The sequence below is a fragment of the Lepus europaeus genome, chromosome 16, assembly GCF_033115175.1.
Source record: "Lepus europaeus isolate LE1 chromosome 16, mLepTim1.pri, whole genome shotgun sequence".
Taxonomy (NCBI): domain Eukaryota; kingdom Metazoa; phylum Chordata; class Mammalia; order Lagomorpha; family Leporidae; genus Lepus; species Lepus europaeus.
Window position 1 is genome coordinate 33,677,407 of NC_084842.1, and position 20,824 is coordinate 33,698,230.

Consider the following 20,824-nt stretch of genomic DNA (forward strand, 5'->3'; position numbering starts at 1 on the left):
GTTGGAGGCACCTCTTTAACATTTTTGAATCCACTCAAATTTAACCATGTGCTGGGCAAAAACCAAGTTGATGTTATGAAAATAGAAGATGTGAATAGAAGAAGTTAATTAAATCAAAAGACTCAGTTTGTGGCCTCAAATTCATGGCAACACCCTGGCCATTCACCACAGGTCAAGCCATAAGATTAACAGAAATGTCACAGGGGAAAAAAATAATTGCACTTATAGGAATGGATTTTGGGGAATCAGAACAAGGTGAACAAGGTAGTAACCAGTTATTTTCCAACAGGAAAAGAATAGGTGAGTACTTCCAAATTTAAACATGTAGCTCAATAGTTCTAATATGAATTGCTGTTTCCAAAACTAAATAGGTAAGAAGTTGACAGCTATGCATGTATTATTTTTTTCAAGAAATTTTAATTGAAGTACAATGTATCCTTTTATTTTGTGTTGCCGTTAACAGAATAACTGATGCTGGGGTATCTATAAAGAAAAGAGGCTTATTTGGGTCATGTTTATGCTGGCTAGAAATTACAAACAGCATGGCCCTGAAATCCTGACAAGGGCTGCCTGGCTGCATCACAGCATCAGAGTAGCAGAAAGGAACTGGTAACCTGAAAAAGGGCCAAGTGGGTGAAGTGATCTCATTTCACAACAAGTTACTCTCACAAGAACTGATCCACTCCACAAAAACAGCATTCATCCGTTTCTAAGTCAGCGTCTTCAGCATCCCAACCACCTCCCACTAGGCCTTTCATCTTAAAAATTCTGCCTACAACATCTCTACACTGGGGTTCAATCATTTAGGACCCAAATCTTTGGGGAGCAAACCATATATAAAACTTAACAACTATATGAGGATGTAAAAAAAAATTTGTGGAAGATGCATATTACAAAAAGCAATACATAAAATTCAAGGGTTTTTTTTTTTTGCACCAGAATAAGCTTCTCCTTTAATTCCATTTTCTGTGAACATTTTGAAATTCCTGTTAACAGAAAAATGAATGAATCACAACTTTGTAACATGATGAAATCCACCCAAAATACACCAAACTAAAAAAAAAATAAACACCATTGTCATTCTGAAACTGCCTGTTTTTCCCTTCACATTATCAACCCACCAAGAGAATAACCATAATTCTGACATCCAAGACCATAGATTGGTTAGTTTTATACATGTGCTATTTACCAATTTAAGGATACTAGGTAGGAAGTTTAGTTTATTTAATATTGGTGTTTTACTTTGAATATTTTTGTCCTTGAATGTTGCAGTTGATTTCTCAACAATGTTTCAGTGGATTCGTTTCTGAGAGGAGGAGCATGGTGGGGGCAAGAGGCGCGGAGTCACCACACAGACCCTGGGAGTCGGGTGAAAGCAGGCCTGAGGCAAGCAGCCCGCAAACTCGATTTTTTCAGTTGGTACAACATCTTATATAGCCAAGACCAGCCAATCTGGTCAAGGGGCAGTCTATTCCCCAACCAATCACAGCCTGTTGCCAGGCAGTTTCCAAAGCCATCCAATCACAGCCTGTTGCCAGGCAGGCTCCATTGCCAGGTGAGATTCAAAGCTATCCAATCACAGCCTATTGCCAGGCAGGCTCCGTTGCCAGGTGGGTTTCAAAGCCATTCCTGAGTAACTGATGCTCGCTTGCCAGTGGCCACCTTGGCATGGCCTTCTCATTCCACCACACTTGAACTCAAAGAAGATTTTAAATTCCATAGTTAAAAGTGGATAGGGTGGAAGCATTCCAATTATGGTATTAGGAGGTGAGAGCAATAAATCAGTGGGAACATCTGGCCTATAACCTTGGCCCTTAATCTCTAAAGTTGTGAACCAAGATAAACCTCTACTCTTTATAAAGTCAGGCTGCCTCAGATATCTTGTTATAGTAATGTAAAGTTGACTGATGCAGATAGAATATGTTTATCAATTTAAGCTTAACTACTGTGACTAGTAGCAGAATTGACAAGGTACACTAGTGCTTTTGAAGTTTGTGGATTTTAAGAGAGTTTTAACCAAATTTATGACTCCATTGATATATCTACATTGGAACATACTTATAGGAATACATTTAGAAAATATTAAGGATTTTTCTAATCAGTGTTCCACATATTAGTACTGAATTATTGAATTGACTTATAACTTGTCCTGTAAAGTCAAACATAACTTCATCTGTTGACTCTCACTTGCGCTGTACTTGTTTGCTAAAAAATAAAACACCTCTTTAATCTTCACATTATTGTTCTATAATAGAGATTATAATAGGACTTAATTTACAGTTTATAAAAATTAAAGGAGGGACCAGTGTTGAGGATTAGCAGGTAAAGTCATCGCCAGCAATGCCAGGTCCCATATGCTGGTTTGGGTCCCGGCTGTTCCAGTTTCGATCCAACTCCCTGCTAATGGCCTGGAAAAAACAGTAGAAGATGGCCTGTGTTTGGGTGGCTGCCAACCACATGTGAGGACCAGATGAAGCTCCTGGCTCCTTGCTCCTGAATGGCCCTGGCCATTTTGTCTGTCTCGGGAGTAAATGAGTTGACATAAGATCTTGTCTGTGTGTCGTCTTCTTTTTATTTCTGACTTTCAAATAAATAAATATTTTAAAAAATTAAAGGAGATTATATATATATATGGTTTATGTATATATATAAAACCTAGTGCAGTTCCTGGCTATAAATTATAATTCACATCCTTTGATTGGAATGTTACATGTCTAAAAAGCCATTTTCATAATGTAATACAAAATACAGAAAAGCCTTCTGCATAAAACCTTCATTATAATGATATTTACATTGAAGAAAAACAGATATATTATACAAGTGTATTCAAGAGAAGCAAAAGAATGTACTGGAAAATATACCTTAACTTGCAAATCACTTGTGAAAATATTACTCGATAAAAATGCTTTGTATGAAATTGTGTTCCTTCCTATTGTACTGTAACATTGAGCCAACAATGGGAGTTGAATTTTTTATTCATTAGCACTGACAATCATTTTGACATTTTGTCTACTTTATATAAGGTATTTTGAAATAAATAACGGTAACTCCCATTTTAAAATGACTGAGACCATTGGTCTTTGGGAAAAGGCTATAAGTAACTTGAATAAAATATGGAATATTAACAATATCAGTTACATCTTTTTTTTTTTTTTTTGACAGGCAGAGTGGACAGTGAGAGAGAGAGAGAGAGAGAGAGACAGAGAGAAAGGTCTTCCTTTTGCCGTTGGTTCACCCTCCAATGGCCGCCGCGGTAGGCGTGCTGCGGCCTGCGCACCACGCTGATCCGAAGGCAGGAGCCAGGTGCTTCTCCTGGTCTCCCATGGGGTGCAGGGCCCAAGCACTTGGGCCATCCTCCACTGCACTCCCTGGCCACAGCAGAGAGCTGGCCTGGAAGAGGGCAACCGGGACAGGATTGGTGCCCCGACCGGGACTAGAACCCTGTGTGCCGGCGCCGTAAGGCGGAGGATTAGCCTAGTGAGCCACGGCGCCGGCCACAATATCATCAGTTACATCTTGATCATGGCAAACAGTCATTCAGTTTTGTTTCAAAAGTATGCAGAAGAAGTTCAGAATTAAAAAGATGCTTTGTTTTAAATGAGAAATAACTGTTAATGATCTTAAGAAATGTTAAAGAATTTTATTAGCATTGGTTACTTCTGCTCACAGAAAAATTAATGTGAAATACACAAAAAGTGGGATGCAAGCAAAGTTTCAATACAGTAGTAGGTTTTTCTTAAGTGATTACACATACTAATATGGCATATATTTTATGCTATTATAACTGAATTGTAAATTTCAGTTTCATTCATACTTAGTCCAAAGGAAATGATGCTTCTATTCTGAAAAACAAATAGTCAAGAGAAGGGGTAGAAGGAAGATATAATTTGATAAAGGCCTGAAAAATGACATTTCAGTTTTTATTTACAGATAAGCATTAATTCAAGCAATGTCTATTTTTAACAAAGTGCTTTTACCAGATCTTAGAGATTTTGTTGTTGATTTCTGACTGTTTTGCTTATTTTTGTAAAATAACACAAAATTTTTAGTTGACTCGTGTTTTTCTGTGAAGGATTTACATTTTTCATATTTTTCTTTACTACTTTTTTCAATGTGTTTCATTCACTCTTTATCCTGGCAGTCCTGTTGCCTAATAGAAAGTTGTTTGTTATCAAATTGGATGTTGAGAATTAAGTTGGATAATTCCGTAGTTTTCTACATTGGTCAAGCACAAAATCCAAATGTTCACAATTACAGTAGGAGCAAACTCTGATTTTTGCTTTTATTCAATGATTTGTTCATTCTTTCAGCAAACGTTGAATGACTGTCCTATAATACAAGGCCCCAGGCCAGTAGAATGTATATGAGCTAGGTCAATTGGCATTCTATCTTTGGCTAGCTAAGGCTTGGCCTGTTTTTATATAGAACATGTAAAACCACTGCTTAGAGATTTAATGAGGCAGAGCCTAAATTACTGTCTGTAGGTAAAAGCTTGCCTTCACATTCAAGTAGAAAGCCATTTTCAGGCTGGTCTATTTTGGTTGTGTTAATGAACAATTAATTGCTTAGTTGCTGCGTGTTGTAACACAATGTAAAAATGTCAAAGATTGATGTAGAATGTTATGATAGCTTCTCAGGGAAATATTTTATATCAGTTTTCCCCCTCTGTGACCCCCAAATCCTTGAAGCTAAAATAAATTTATTCTTAGAAATTTAATTATCTGAATTTTTAAAGATCTTAGTGATAATAAAAGTTTTTTTAAAAAGATTTGTTTATTTATAAGTCAGTTACAGAGAGAGAGGAAGAGGCAGAGAGAGAGATCACCCACCTGCTGGTTCACACTCCAGATGTCCTCAACAGCAAAGGCTGAGCCAAAGTGAAGCCAAGAGACAGGAGCTACATCTGGTCTCCCACATGGACTGTATGGATCCAGACACTTGGACCATCTTCTGTTGCTTTTTCCAGGCCATTAGCAGGGAGCTGGATCTGATGTGGAGCAGCCAGGACTCGAACTGGTGCTTATATGGGATGTCAACATCTCAGGTGGCAGCTTTACCTGCCATTCCACATGCTGGCTTCAGCAGTAAAAATTTTACTGAGGTTTTCCTTACATCAATAGCAACATCAGTAGACTACAGTGTCAGCCCATTATTTTAAATGAATAGAAGAAAACTGTGTTCTTTATTGGTCTCATAAACATATTTGCATATTTCAAATATTTCTGTATCATGTTAATTGAATTGTAACTAAAACTGGCACGAAATACTCTCTATTCTTTATCAATATATAGGTTTTTTTAAAAAGTCACATGTTAGTATATACTTTGAGAAAGGATAGACAACATGATTGGAAATGAAATATAGGAAGTTAGGCTTAGGTGAATTTGTTAATTTAATTGTGTATATAAATTCTTCAGCTTTCTCTGAACCTTTTATTTTGTGTATCTAATGATTCAAAATAAAATCAGAAATATCAAAAATGTCTAAGCCTTATAGAAACTAAATGATCAAAACATCAATGGCCTAGGAAAGACTTAGAATTCTGAATACAGGAGAGAGATACATGTATCAAGAGCCAAAGTTGGTGCTTACTTGGAGAGATGGGGAATTAATACTGTGTCAACACTTAAAAGAGTTGATAGTGACTATGAATATTAGAACAATGGAGGTTATAATAATTCTTACATATATTGAGTAGGCGTTTTGATGAGATGTTTCAATTTCTGTTAATGTTGATATTTCAAGATTTGTGTGGCAATCTTATGTAGCCATTAGGAACTCTAGTATCTGTGTGTGCCAGACCTAAAGTGGAGTCAAAATGTAAGCCCAGCAGAGCATTTTCACATTTCATTTATGATGTAGAGCAACAGGAAATGTATTTCATGATGAGATGGATCCTGGAATATGACAAGTATAAAATATTCATTTTTAATAAGAATAGGTACTTGGCTCAAAAGCTTTAAAATAAAACTATCAACCTGATCAGTAAACCAATGAAAGAAGGCTATAGTTGCAAATTGGAAAGCCCAGTTTATATGTGTAAATTAATATAGAGTGACATCAAGTTGACATTTGCAAATTTAATAGAAACTTCTAATATTCAACCATATCTGTTCTTTCCTTCCTAAAATATGGAAGGAGCATTTTTTTTTTTTTAGCCACTTGTGCAGTTGAGTGGAATTATAACTGGTTCTGAGCAGTGCTTCATGGGTACAAGTAAAATGTAACATATTGAAGTTGTGGTGTTTAATCTCCCACTTTAATCTTTTTCTGCTGTCATGATCAGAGAAGCACAGCAAGACAGAGCCTTCAACAGGTTGCATCACTAAAGGGCCATGATATGCCTACTTCCTCTGAGGACACTTGTTAGGCACATACCAAGAGAAATAAAAACAAAACTTTACTGTTTGACTCTACTAAGATTTGGAGGATGCTTCTTAGTGCAACAAACTCTGATCTATCTAGACTGTTCAGGTAAACCAAATTGTGTGGAGTTCTGTTAATTCTAAAGTGGTAATGTGAATATTTTTAAAAGAGAACATAAAATACTCTTATCCATCAGAAATATTCTGCTATAAACATTTATTTATTTGAAAGGCAGACAGACATGGAAGGAGTTCACTGACAGAGAGGTATCTTATCCACTTGTCCACTTTCCAGATGCACACAATAGCCAGGGCTGGGTGAGGCCAGAGACAAGATCTAGGAACTTGATCTCGGTCTCCCACATGAGTGGCAAGGAACTAAGTACTTGCTCCATCACCAGCTATCTCCCAGGATGTGCATTAACAGAAATCTATAATTGGAAGTAGAGCTAGGCCTCAAACCAGGCACTGTGATGTGGCACACAGGCATCCAAAGTGGAACCTTAACTGCTGTGTCAAATGCCACCCTGGAAATCTCTGCCATAACTTTGAGAGTAGGCAGATGTTAACATATATATATAAATGGCTAATACCAAAACTAGAACAGATATTAATGAGCTATTAGTAATTTAATGTTAAATCTTTCCTTATTTATTATTTGTTAGACTATAACAATATTTATTTCTGTTTAGTATCACTGGAATTGATAAATGAATAATTAAAATGCACTCTTTTGAAGAACTAGATAGAAGTGGCAAGCCTATAGTTGCTGGCCTCTAGAAATTGTTTCAAGAAGTAACTTTACTAATTATGGAAGAAATAACAATGGAACAAAGTGATAATCTGATAACTTTATAACTAAAGTTCATAAAATAGAAAGTTGCATTGAATGAAACATTTTTTTTTTCTTTTTATTTTTTTGACAGGCAGAGTGGACAGTGAGAGAGAGACAGAGAGAAAGGTCTTCCTTTTGCCGTTGGTTCACCCTCCAATGGCCGCCGCGGTTGGCGCGCTGCGGCCGGCGCACCGCACTGATCCGATGGCAGGAGCCAGGTGCTTCTCCTGGTCTCCCATGGGGTGCAGGACCCAAGCACTTGGGCCATCCTCCACTGCACTCCCTAGCCACAGCAGAGAGCTGGCCTGGAAGAGGGGCAACCGGGACAGGATCGGTGCCCCGACCGGGACTAGAACCCGGTGTGCCGGCGCTGCAAGGCGGAGGATTAGCCTAGTGAGCCACAGCGCCGGCCTGAATGAAACATTTTAAAGTTCACTTCTTTATATTTTATTTTAAAAAATTCATCTATTTGAAAGGCAGTTACAGAAAGAGGGAGATATCTTCCATCCACTGGTTCACACTCCAGTTGGCTGCAATGGCCAGCACTGTGCCAGGCTGAAATCAGGAGCCAGAAGCTTCATCTGGATCTTCCATGTGTGTATCAGGGGTCCAAACACTTGGGCCATCTTCTGCTGCTTTCCCCAGGCTGTTAGCAGAGAGCCGGATTGGAAGTGGAGCAGCCAGAACACAAACTGGTGCCCATGTGGGATGCTGGCATCACAGGCAGAAGCTTTATCTGCTACACCACGATGCTACCATCCTATGCCACAATTCTGGCCTCCTTATTGTATTTATGTGTTGTGATTTACTGAAGCTCTGAAACTATAGAATTTATTATGATTTATACTTTTTTAAAAAAGATTTATTGTTTATTTATTTGAAAGTCAGAGTTAAACAGAAAGGAAGAGAGGCAGAGAGAGAGGTCTTCTATCCATTGACTCACTCCCCAATTGGTCGCAATGGCCCGAGTTAAGCCGATCTAAAGCCAGGAGCCAGGAGCTGCTTCTGGGTCTCCCATGTAGGTGCAGCGGCCCAAGGACTCAGGCTATCTTCCACTGCCCTTGCAGGCCATAGCAGAGAGCTGGATTGGAAGTGGAGCATCCGGGATTTTCTAACTGGCACCCACATGGGATGCCGGCACCGCAAACAGTGGCTTCACCTGCTACTCCACAGTGCTGGCCCCGCTGTATACTTTTTTTTTTTTTTTTGACAGACAGAGTTAGCTAGAGAGACAGTGAGAGAAAGGTCTTCCTTCCGTTGGTTCACCCCCAAAATGGCCGCTACTGCCGGAGCTGCACTGATCTGAAACCAGGAGCCAGGTGCCTCCTCCTGGTCTCCCATGCGGGTGCAGGGCCCAAGCACTTGGGCCATCCTCCACTGCCCTCCCAGGCCACAGCAGAGAGCTGGACTGGAAGAGGAGCAACCGGGACTAGAACCTGACACACATAGGGGATGCCCCCCTGTATACTTTTTAAAATAAAGCAACACAAAGTACTGTGTTATCTTGTGGACTACATTGCACATAATTCAAAGATTTTGAATTTAAGCAAGAATTTTGGTTAAACAATATTCTTTTCTATGGATTTGACATGTGAAATAATTTTGTGTGAAACCAACAAAGTCTAAGAGAATTAAGTCAGTGTGAAGTTTTTCCTTTTACTAATGTCAATATTTTAAGTCCTGGAGCTGCTACTGTGGCATAGCAGGTAAAGCCGCCACCTGCAGTGGCCATATGGGTGCCAGTTTGAGTCCTGGCTGCTCTACTTCTGATCCAACTCTCTACTGTGGCCCGGGAGAGCAGTAGAAGATGGCCCTAGTCCTTGGGCCCATGTGCCTCTGTGGGAGACCCGGAAAAATCTCCTGGCTCCTGGCTTCAGATCAGCACAGCTCCATCTGTTGCAGCCATTTGGAGAGTGAACCAGTGGATGGAAGACCTCTCTCTCTCTCTCTCTCTCTCTCTCTCTCTCTCTGCCTCTGTCTCTCTGTAACTCTGCCTTCCAAATAAATAAATACATCTTAAAAAAAAGAAAAATATTTTAAGTTCCACTTATGGTTATTTTTAAACAATCCATTAGAGTCTTAGAGAAGCTATGTAAATGCATTTTATAATTTAAGTTCAGTGTCATAATGTACTCTTAATGGAGAAATGAAGTGTTTAAGATTACTACATGAATTATATACTGCTTTTTTCAAGCTCTCTGGATATTAAAAAAGTTTGGAATTTATTCATGTATTTGGTATTCACAGGAAGACATTCTTCTTGTGTTTGAATACTGGTAAATTTATATGGCTTTATTTAAATGAAAAGATAAGCCAGAAAACTCTGATAGTTTTTTTTTAAGTTCTTCCTTTTATATACCCTAGAAGTAACATTATCTCATGCATTCATTTGCTTATTCTTTTCTCTATACATTCAACAAGCATTACCTTAGTCTCACATAATGAATGACAGATGGTACACCAGCTACAATTGATATAGAAAAGATGCACAGGCCATTCTCTAAAGGAACCCACTATTTGTAGGTTGTGGATATTAAGTAGTAAGTATCAGTCTGTGGGAGAACAAGGACTCTGGAGCTATATGAGATGCCTCATTTCAGATTCCTCTTTGTGTTTTCAATTATAAATTATGTGGCCTTGGGAGGAAAATGTTCTTGTCAATGAAACATCAATTATGTTAATATGTATTGTTTGGATTACATTAGATAATTATGACATATTTATCAGAATTGCTGCTCATTTGAATTTGAAATGTAGTAATTAATGCAATTATATATACTTTAGTTAGTGAAAATTGTTACAAAGGAAAGATTGATGAGCGGCAAGTTATTTAGCCTGAAGCTGGGGGAAAGACTTAGCCAAATATATACATAAACTAATTGTTAGGTCAAAGCTTGAAACACAAGGTGAATCCAGATAGGTAAGCAGAGAAGTCAAAAGTAATGGCACGAGCACAAGTAATAAAAAGGGACACTTCAGGGTGCATAATAAGATGAAAAATGTTGATATGTTTTGCAAAGAAGATAGTCTTGAGAAATTAGTAGAAAATGAGGCTGAAGAAATGGTAAGCAGTTTGGATTTCATTTTAAGTGATTTCTAACTTATTCTGAAGTGAGAACTATTGAACTAATATCAGTGAAATGATCAGATGTGTAATGTTTTCTTCATGCTGCCATCAGCATCAAGCCATGTTAGTAGACCAAAGGTATTGCAACAAATTAGAGGACAATTTAAATAGTACTTTCATATCAGAGAATGTGTGCACACATGTAGAGTCTGTATATAAATATGTGCACAATTAAGGGTACACATTTCATTTTAAGAAATAATAGGAGAGCTTTTAATATACGTAAAAGGTATTTATTCAGCAAATATTTATTGAGGATTTTATGACAAGTGCTAGTCTCTTTCTCTAAAGGAGCTTAGAATCTCAGTGGGAGAAACAGGCAAGAAGGCAAGCATTTCATGTTCTGTCTACTCTAATAGAAGTGTACAAAATAATTAGTAGCAGAGGAGAAAGAGTGACTAAAATCTTTCAGGCAAGACAAGTGTGAGGAGGATCAACAAGGCAGCCACTACAATGATTCAAGATAAGTCATGATGGCTTGAGCCATAACAAAGGCAGTGTACCTGTGGACATGAGACAGATGGAAGATATTTTCAAGTATGTACCTGGAGTCCCACTGCATGGGAGGGCAAAAGAGGACTCCAGCATTAGTGATAGATCCCTGCTGTAGACAACAACCAGAAAGTTCAATAGAAAAATCAAATATTTTAAATAGTTTACACTGTGAAGTCACTTGGTGTCATCTCCATTACTAATCTCTCATCTTTTTTCTTTCTTTCTTACTTTAGCTGGGCTCTGCTTTGTAAACTGTGAACCTAAATGAGTGGTTTTCACCACAATATCTCCATTAACCTTGGTTATAGGAATACAGAAATATGTTTGGTCTCAAACCATTTCCCATAAGGGATAGTAATACAAAGAATCTTCAAATACTTTATGGAAAATACATATTGCAAAAAGTATTCATGCATTTTAAACATTTTTGCACCAGAAAAAACCATATTTTTAAATCTTATTTTTCCTTGAACTTTTTGAAATATCCTTGTATGTTAGGTGATTTGAATAATTGTTCCCAAACTTTTCTATATGATCACTAAAATATCTCATTAATATGTGGGTCAGTCTTTGAAGTAAAATGGGGTATCAGATTTATCTGTTTTTCCAGCAGAAAAACTACTGGAAAGAGCTAAAAGTGCTTTAATTGTTGAAGAGTGTAGGTCCAGAGATCTGAGATGGCTTTCTCTCATGAATGTGCCCTCAAATGGATTGTTCTCTACTGGAGATTGAAAGGACTCTGCCATCAGAGTTAACTTTGTGGCTGTTGAACAGTCACTTTATATGGTGGGTTCTTTTTTCACATGGAAAGTTTATCCCACTCAAAGACAAATGAGCAATGACATCTCTTCCCAACTGGAAGTGTATAATCTCAGTGTGAACAGCTGTTGGAACAATTGTGGGTGAAAATTTTGCTCTATAGAAAACAACCTTGATGAACGTACATGGTCACATTGCTTTCAGGACTAATGTCCATCTGTTGGACTGGCTGAGTGCCTGTTCACTTGTTGGTAAGCCTTTAGGACCTGGAATGCCTCAGTCAACAAGTTCTAGTTATTTCCCCACAACAGCACTGCCCCCTAGATGTTGGATACTCCTTTATCACAGATAAGCTGCAGATGGCTGCTGCCTGAGATTTAAATCCCCCTTTGCACAAACTCATTAAAAAAGAGAGAGACAGAGAGAATTCAACATTTATGGAATTTGTATACTGAAGGCCAGAGTATATTAAATCTGTAATTGGTTTGAGTTTTGTTTATGTTATTCTCTACCTAGAAGAGAGAGGGGCAGCATAGCATGCCATGATCACATATATGAATCTCCACATGTGGATGTTAATTTGGATTTCATAAAGAAGAGTTGCTTTTCAATTTCCCCTTCTACACATAGAAAATCAAAATATTGAGCCTGAAAAATTTCCCATTTGTTTGTTTATCTTGATTTCTTTTTTCTTCTTCAGCCATTTTTGGGCACTCTGATTTACTTTTTCATAATATTACTCCAGTTTAGATTTTCCCATCCATTAACTACTGTATTCAGCCAGTCTTTGTAAGTCCTTTACTTTTTTTACCTTTGAGTCTGAAATACTTCCAGATTATTTCCTTCTTTATTAATTCAGCCTTCCACTTTGCCATTTTCTGATCTCTACTCATCTTCCAAAAGTATGAATTTTTCACATTTGTGGTTCCTCTGAGAGTAACATCTTTGTAGTTGGTCACATTTTACTGATTCCAAGGGAAGCAATGGTATATTCTTTTCCTATACCACCCTCATATGCAAGCTTCCATTTGACACAACAGCAGAAGAACAAGACTGAAAAAGAATATAACTGTAAGCAGGTAAATTGTTTTCTGCGGGACATGGAGACACATCAATGCTCTTTTCATAAACCCGTGTAGCTAAGAGTCTGGTCTATGTAAGTCTATGTCGTCTGAGGTCTCTGAACTATCATAGGAACCTCAGACTAGAAAAGGTCAGGTTTAAGAAGTTTGCAACATATGTGAAGAGGTATGTCTACAGGGTGAATGTTATTATCTTTCTTCCTGTCTCTCTAGCTATGTCTTCCTTCTCCTCAGGCCACAACAATGATGACTTAAGCAAGGCAGAGGCAGAGTCCTTGGGGACAATGGAAAAACTATGGAAAAAGTATATCCCTTCTCTACCTTGCCCAAGAAGCAGGTATTCATTAGCTTCCATGGAAGCTTATGTAGAATGTGTGATTGTTTTTGCATTGTTTCTTAATCAAAGAAATAAATAGCAAATAACATTGTATTCATTCTTTACAATTCTTCTATAATTTATCCTTTTTTTACATTCATAATGGCTTTATAAGTATTTCTGATTACCATGTGATAATTGTAAGTAATTAAGGGGTATACTGTAATATTTCAAGGCATTTATAGAGCTCATACTGATAAAAATCACAGTAATTAGCATTTCTATCTTCTTACCATTTCTTTATGTTTGGAGCTATCAAGCTCCTTTCTTCTAACTCTTTATAAAATCTATAATAGGTATTGTGAACTGTACTCACCCCACTGTGCTGTGGAGCATTAGATTATATTCATTCTATCTGCTTGTGTTTAGATTCCCAACTTCCCACTATTCTCATCTTCATATCCTACCTTTCTCAACTTCTGATAGTCACTATTCTACATTCAAATAGAGTATTTTGTTTCTTTTTTTATTTTTCATAGGTGATACAGAATATGCAGTATTTATCTATGCCTGGACTATTTCCAGTTACATTTATTTTGCTACAAATATCAGCATTTTATTCTTTATGGATAAATAATATTCTATTATGTATATATATGTATATATATATGTATATATATATAAATACATACCACGTTTTTTTATCCAGCCATTCATGGGCACATAGCTTGATTCCATATCTTAGCTATTATGAATAATGCCACAACAAACATGGGAGTGCAGGTATCTCCTGGGCTGATTTCATTTCCTTTGAAATTATAAACAGAAGTAGGAGAACTGAATTATATGGTGGATCAATTTTTAGTGTTTTGAGTATACTTATTGTTTTAATAAATATTAATAAGTGGATTTACTTGTGAAAATAATGTCCCAGGCATTAGGAAAGACTAAACAAAATGTTAATATGTGCCAGAAAGTATGATTAAATTATATTCCCCTTGAACCAACCAATATATTAATAAATCCTTTCATCTCCAAATAGTGTAAATGTTATTAAATTCAGAAATAATTAAGCCCTACTAAGCATAAAATTACTTAATATTTTTGAGAGCCAGTATTGGCCACATTCTGTGTTAAATGATTTGCAAAACAATCTGGTCAATATTCATAATAACACAATGAAATAGATTGCTATTTAAAACATCACTTTGAAGAAAATTGGAGCTCTGGATAGTTAAGTCATTTACTTACCAGGTGGAAGAGACAGACACTGCAGTCACAAAACCTGTGTACTTTTGCATTGGTAAAACAGGGAGGCTGTTTATCCAGTTTTGGTAATTCTGGATACAGAAAATCTTAGTCCAGGGGTATTCCTCCCTAGGAGCCCCCATCCTGACTGCTGCTGCAGGAGGCTTCTCAAATAAATCTTGCTTTACTCACAAAAAAAAAAGAAAGAAAATCTTAGTCTATACAAATGTGAATGTTAAAGTTTAATGTAAATCATTGTCATTTTAATGTGGATTGGTCCCTTGATTGCACTCAGCAAATTGTTGAATACTTTAATCCTTAACATGGGAGTCATGGCAGAGGGCAGGGATTTTTCTTCTCATAGCAAATGTCTCTTTCTGGGAAAAACAAACAAACAAAAAATGCTACATTGTCTCTCCCATCAGATTTCTGTGTGGTGTGTGTATTGCAATAGGGACAATTTTACAAATATTTTAGTGAGAATTTATTCAAGAAGACCTGAACTGAGAGCTGAGCTCCTACTACACAGAAAATTGAACTCTACAGTAACTCTTTTTTAAAAAGATTTTATTTATTTATTTGATAGGTAGAGTTGCAGACAGTGAGAGGGAGAGACAGAGAGAAAGACTTTCCATCCACTGGTTACTCCCAAATGGCTGCAATGGCCAGAGCAGGGCCAATCCGCAGCCAGGAGCCCGGAGCTTCTTCTCGGTCTCCCACATGGGTGAAGGGGCACAAGTGCTTGGGCCATCTTCCACTGCTTTCCCAGGCCATAGCAGAGAATTGGATTGGAAAAAGGGCAGCAAGGACTAGAACCAGCGCCCATATGGGATGCTGGCAATGTAGGTGGAGGATTAACCCACTGCACTATAACGCTGGCCCCTACAATAACTCTTGTAAACTTACACTAAGTGCTATGTTCTGGGATATTCTGTTTTTTCCATAATCTGGAACTATTTTTATAACAACTATTTTATAGGACATAGTAAAACATAAATTTATAGTTATTATGCAAATTTAAATAAAGGTCCAAATTTTCATAGTTTTGAAGGAAGTACCAAACAAAGAATCCAGGTACAAATATCTTTAGAGACTGAGTATAATAATATCTTAGTTTAAATGCACAATGCATCCCTCTTTATATAAATTGTAGTTATTTTTAATACCAAGCAGCAGCCTTTTACTACTGTCATGAAGATCTCAAAAAAATTGTTGCATATAATAATTCCATTTTTGCTAAAAGAAACATAACAATTTGCTTTTATATAATTATATAAATTTCATTTAATATATGTATGCATGCATATGTTCAATAAATGTTAAATTATGTTATTTTTATAATGTACATCTTAATGTTGATATGAATATATTGATCTAATACACTGATACAAAGTTATAGTTATGCAAGCAATTTTAATATTTATACTTATAAAGCAGTATAAAATTGACTATATAGCTATTTAATGTCCCCACAGATATCTAATAATTTAAATTATATCACTTTAGTCTTCAAATAAAGTAAAACCTGTGAAACAATATTTTTACTATATGATCCCTGTGCTTTCAAATTTAAATGTTTATGTGGTATCTCTTCTATACATTTGAGAACTTAGAAAGAAGTTAGATGGTGTAGGTGCTACATGGTGTATCATGTAGCAAACAAAATATAGCCATCCCTGTATTTTCATGCTCTAAGAATATTGGACAGTAGCTTGCAAAAAGAACAAAATTAGTTTGAAAGAAAGGTTTACATTGGAAATGTGAGGTCCTTAAAATAATCCATCTTAAAGGGTTAACTGATGGATTGTATTGTTGTTACGTAGGTGACAAGGGTTGGAGTTGGACAATGTGAAGATGAGAAGAAGTAACATCCAGAAAAGAGGTAATATCATTTATTTTGAAAGTAAAATTGGAAGTTGTGTAACAGCTGATAGATAAATCAACATGAAAGGGTCTTCCCAAGGATATAAAAGTTAGAGCAAGAAAATTTATGAGAGAAAATGCCAGTGTTTCTTTTGGAATTAAAAATTCTAATGATCTTGTGTTACTAGACATGATAGTTATCTTAATGAGAAAGCCCCAGAGGCCTAAAGGGTTAAATACTTGTAAAATCCTACAGGTGCTTTCAAAAATACTGTGAAGTTAGCAAGTGCCTCTTGTTGGTTGATGAGTTTATAATTTTAAACATGCCAACTTAAAGTCTTTTGTCATCCACAGTTACATATAATTTGCTGCTCATAAAACTAAAGCGTTGTTGGTTCTGTGTTTAGCTGTCCTCCTATAGGTTCCTATGGATTTTTTCCAGCCACTTCTATTGTATTCAGTACTTTGGGATGGCTCTGTAAACAGATGAAGCCAATAATGTATTAACAGTACCAACTGAGAGAAAGTATGGTTAACTGAGGTTACTAAAAACAAAAAGCAATTCAAATCAATTGGCAATTTAGAAAAAGAGTTAAAGATTTTAAAAGCTATTATTAAAATTGCTATATTGGTCTATTATGTTATATGTGTGTACATATTGTATGTCCACATGGGAAAATTTTATTAAGAGTTTTATTTTAATTGGCTTATAGATAAGATTGTCCAAATGTGTGATAGTCTCAGAGGAGCTTTGGGAGGTCTGTGGAATTTTGATTGTATTTTACTCTGAAAAAAATCAACACATAGGGCATTAATGAATAGTATGTTATATCTTAAAACTGATGGAATAATAGCATAGCTCTTCCTGTTATATTTAGTCTGGTATCTTGTTTGTATGTTTTATGGCGATAAACTGGAATAGATTTCCAGAGATCAGTCACCTTTGCAAACTGAAATAAAAGATGCTTGAGGATCACCATTTTATGCCAAGCTTGTCCTGTTTAATCAAAAGATAAAGAGCTGGTGACTAGCTGCAAAATGATCTGAAAATGAATCAGATTACACAACTCATGTTGTGTCTTCTCACTACTCCCAGAAGTAGAGTGACAGTGTGGCACTGAGGGAGATACTTAGACTTTGCATTTATAACATTCTGAGCTTCAACTTAGGTGAATTGGCTTTTATGAACCTTAATGTTTTCAACTACAAAATGGGGTATATGAATGCCTTTTTTAAATGGATTAAATGCAATAATGTATGTACAGGGCTTGGCACAACAAATCTGCCTTAAAATTAATTGTGATTATTATCAATTTTCAAATCTGAGCCATTCAAGATACAGGGGAGCTTGATTTTTGGTTGTATTTCTCTGCTTGTCTTTGCAACCTTGGAGGCTAAGCATCGTCATAAAATATTAACTGTTCCCAAATCATAAGCCATAAAATGTGGATTTATTTTATGTAGGATTCTTTTATGTAGTCAACCATGAAAGTGAAAAGTGCTTTGATATCTTTTTCCTGTTTAATTCCTCAGCCTCAGAAAACCAAAAAAGATTCACTACAGCATTATGTTAATGATCATAGTTTCGAAATGCCCTAGAACCACAATAAATAACCTATGATGTCTGTAACCATTTTGCAACTCATAACCAAAGGACTTCCCTGACATTTATATTCTCTGTTAAATTCCTCTTACCTATGCCAAAAAGAGGGTATTGATAGGTATGTTTTAAGCTAATCATAGCAAGGCCACTGAACCTTATGACCCAAAGCATGTCAGAAGGCTCCGTTCTTAACACAAGCTGTTATTCAATAATGGAGAAACTAACCTATTACTGAACATTAATTAAGGGTAAAAATATGAACTGTCTGTATATATCTGTATCTTGACACTGCAGAGTGAGATTAGTTGAAACATTTTTATATACTTTAACAATTCAGTATATTCAATGGTGGCATAAATGTCTCTTGATTTGTCTTTTATTCTGATAGAAATCAGTATGTAATTACCATCAGCTGTTGGTGAACTATAATCTTTTGACCAGACTTGCATTATAAGCATTCTTGAAGAGAAACTTACTAGGCTGCAGGGAAGCTGGAGAGCCCATGACCTCATTTAAGACCCTCTTTTAGGGAGAGGGGAGAGTCAGCTGTGTGTGCGAGGCATTGGAATGGAACAGAATTGTTACAATTCAGTCTTTTAGCTCTTAAAGTCATGTGATCCTTTGAATTCATTATTAAAATCTGAATATCTCCAGAAGGATTAACATTTTGATCCATTATCAGACTTAAGCAGCAGACTGATTACAAATGTGCATTAACAGAGACAGGTGTTTGGCACAGCAGTTAAGATGCCACTTGGGATGCCCACTTTCCATATTAGAATGTTTGGGTTTGAGAGCCGGGATGCCAGCTTCCTGCTAATGTGCACCCTGGGAGGCAGCAGGTGATGGCTCAGGTAGCTGGGTCCCTGCTACCCACATGGGAGGCCTGAATTTAATTCCAGTTTCCACCTGACCCAGCTCTTGCTATTGTAGGTGCCTGGGTAGTGAAACAGTAAATGAGAGATCTCTGTCTCTCAATTCATTTCTCTGCCTTTCAAATAAAACAAAAGCTGTTAAAAAATTCATTAACAGAAAAGTGAGAGTGAGACAAAAACATTCTTTCTTGTCAAGGTTGTCCCATTCAGTTTTGTCTCAATTCTACCTCTCTAACACACTAGAAAAAGAAATATTTCAGTTGATAGATCATATTTATAGGGATCCCCCCAGAAGACATGTTAATTGATTGAAAATAATGTACAATTGAAATTTATCAGAACTACAATAACATTTAAATATATTTTGAATCATTGGAAAATACAGAATCCCTAGCAGAGTTGTTTGTATAGTATTCAAATAAATTTGACTATAATCCTGCTAAAGTCCTTGGGATAAAACCTAACCACTTGTTAATAACAATCTATATCTTACAGAAGTGTCTCTGGAGAAATCAGAAACATTTTATACAATGAACCACCCATCCCTTTGATAATGGCAAGTTAAAATTAAAGGTTAATATAATGGTGTAACATATAAAAAAGCATGATATATGAAAGCATAAAACAAGATGCCATTTTAAGTGACAGAATACAAATTGATGACAGAATACTGCTGGCTCATGACAGGAGGGAAGTGAAGCCTAGAAAAGTTGTCTGAGGTTATGGAGTGAAGCTGAGAGGTTTTTTAAATAAGATACATGATTCCCTGCCCTTGAGAGAGGAGAGAATTGCCATGACTATAAACGAGTGTAGACACACTTATAAAATAAAATCTGTATCTTCATTTAGCATCATGGATATAATAAAACTTCAAAATGGTTAACTAAATTTAAAGGTACTTTGACATGCCCATAGACATCAACACATTGGAATTTTGCCTTATTTATACCTCTGAACTTTGTGGGGAGAGGAGGTGGCTGAGATAATGTAAGTAAGATTATCTAGAACCCAATCCCAAATTAGAAACTATCCAACCATAGAATCTCCTATAGCAAAGCTTCCCAAATAGTAAGATAAGTCTACCTTCCTGTCTATAATCATCTAGAAAACTTGTTAAAGAAAGTTTCTTTAGATGTTGAATGTTGGTCTTTACCTTTTTTGAGTGTCATGAACTGAATAAAAATTGTTAATAAAATTAACAAGTGAAAACAGACCTTAATAACATGGCCCTACTCAGAGTAAGGGGCAGTCAAAAATGCAGACTGCATGCACAAGAAAAGAGTAAATTCTGAAGAACACCTATTTAATCTGAGTCATAAAAGGTGACTTTTTTATGTGTTTCCTAACACCTGCTGAAATGTACATTTTAGTGTTTCCTTACATTGTAAGTAAATGAATAAACACATGTTACATCATCTACCAACAGTTGGCTTCATGTTGACAAGTCTTCAGTATCTGATCTAAGACATGTATATACACATATAAATTTATATAACAGTTAACAATGTGTATTCTCTTATGGAGTTGTTCAAATAAGATTTTATTCACACATTCTTTAAAATGTTTCATATCTTATTTAGAAGTACTATATGACTGTAGTCAATGTTGTAGTGTTTAAAGGCTAAGTAGAAGTTAGTATGTTGAGAGTAGTAAGTAACAAAAGTTATTAAGGGAAATGATGTTTGAAATAAGAAAGGTTTGTATCTTCCCAAAACCACCATGGTAAAAAGAAAGAGAAGTTTAAAAGAGTGAGAAATTATGCAATGAATGGAAACAGTGGATTCTCTCAAGTCTGGTAATGATTTCTTTTGAGTAAGTGAATTAGCAGATGGCCTAGGCTATGCTGTTATTATGGTTTAGTCATAGTGGTTTAAACAGTAATGATTTATTTCTCTTTCATTTCATATGTCTATTCTGAGTGAGCCAAGACTCCCCTCAACACTGTCTTCATTCGGGCTAATAGGACATATACTCTATGCACTATGACTGGTAATCAGTACAGGGAAAAAGAGAAGGCACAGACACTTGTGGACTGACTCATAAAGGTTTTAGTCTAGAAACTATAGGATTTAGTTCATAAGAGCTCATTTGAGAGAGCGGGAGATGGGAGGGGTGCGAGTGGGAGGGAAGTTATGGGGGGTGCATTGTAATCCATAAACTGTACTTTGGAAATTTATATTTACTAAATAAAAGTTTTTAAAAAATGCTCATTTGTCAAAACAACATCAAGGCGGCCAGGAAGTATGTGATCCAAGT